Here is a 1,788-nt window from a genome sequence, read left to right on the forward strand (position 1 = left end):
TGACTCAATGGACGAGAGTCTCAGTGAACTCCGGGAGTTGGTGATGGACAGGGAGGCCTGGTGTGCTGCGATTCATGGGGTCACAAAGAGTTGGACACGACTGAGCGACTGATCTGATCTGATCTGAGAGGAACAAGGCTAAAGTGACATCCCAGGGAAAGGTTGAAGTCAAGAGGGTGGCAGAGGATGAGTAAGTTAGATAGCATCACCGACTCAACGGACATTAATCTGAACAAACTCCGGGAGATAGTGAAGGGCATTGAAGCCTGGTGCTGAAGTCTATGGGGTCACAAAGAGTCGGACATGATTTGGCAACTGCGCCAAGAGACCCAATAGAGAGCAAATGCCCAGAGTGTCAAGATGTAAACTATGGTGTAGCCTCTTACAAGAGCAGAGTCTCATTTGGGATTATCACCAGTCACCAGTAGAAAGTAAAGATAAAAACATGAGTGAGACCTAAGAAATGTTGGGATTCCCTGGTGGCTCAGACGGTAAAGCATCTGCCTGCAATGCAGGAGACCCGGGTTCGATCCCTGGGTTGGAAAATCCCCTGGGGAAGGAAATGGCAACCCACTCCAGTATTCTTGCCTGGAGAATCCCATGGAGCCTGGTGGGCTATAGTCCATGGGGTCACAGAGTCGGACATGACTGAGCGACTTCACTTTTTCACTTTAGGAAATGTGAAGTGCACATAAAACTGTAAGCTAGTTTATGGAATCTCAAGTGTAGTGAAAAGGAAAAGGGAGGACCTAAGGTTAATTTCCTGTGTTTTTCAAAACTTATTCCAGACAGAAGGAAGGAAGAAGATAATGAAAATATCTGAGCAAGGCTCAAGAAATTACAAACTGTAGTTAGAAACCAGAGACAAGTGGAGCGGGAAAGGTCTTCTGAATAGAAAGCAAAGGTTCAAGATGCATATCATAAAATGGAGAGCTGGAAATGGAGACTATGCCTAAATCAAAGTTAAGATTTTGTTAACATGAAATTATTGGCTAAGTAAGGGGGGGAATCAAATAACTTCCACTCATTCATACCTACCTAACATAGCACTCGAAGTTTTTTGTGTGTTTTTTTTTTTTTTCCTGTGCCACACAGCATGTGGGATTTTAGTTCCACCACCAGGGACTGAACCTGTTCCCCTTGCAGTGGAAGCAGCAGTGTTACCGCCACGGAAGTTCCAGCACGGGAAATTTAAGAACAATGAAAAGTGCAGTGTTTGTGGTTAAGCAGTGAAGTTCAGTAAAAGAATGAGAAAAATAATAGAAGGTCCAGACTACCTGCAGTTGTGCTTTTGTATTTTCCCCAGAAACGTCTGAACTTGGGAGAATGAAACGTCTGAACAGATGACAAAAAAAAAAGAAAAAAGGTGGCAAAAATCAGTAATAAGCAGTGAAAGATGAAGCAGATGGGAAATTCAGGATGCCAAACCTGTTAGAACTACTTGGGGAGAGGGGCTGTTCAAAGCTAGAAAGGCTAGAGCAGTCCATGAATTCAGGACCAAGGCCACTTCTTTACACTATTGATTCCAAGGCAAAGCAATCCAATTTATTATCACTTACCACATAGTTTGTCTTTATTTATACATTATTGCCCTATTTGCTATGGGATTAAAGTAGGATCTGGCTCCTTAAATTGAAACAGCTCAAAACGAAGGGTTGGCTTTATCTTACTCATCTTGTTATTTTTTAGTCTTCACGTTTTGCTTCCTAATCTTTCTGTTGTACAGGGCCAGATCTCCTCTTAGCCACTTGATTGTTTTTATGTGAAGCACATCTTACTATCGTCTTA

Source organism: Bison bison, unplaced genomic scaffold (assembly GCF_000754665.1).
Source record: "Bison bison bison isolate TAMUID 2011002044 unplaced genomic scaffold, Bison_UMD1.0 scf7180017864368, whole genome shotgun sequence".
Classification (NCBI taxonomy): Eukaryota; Metazoa; Chordata; class Mammalia; order Artiodactyla; family Bovidae; genus Bison; species Bison bison.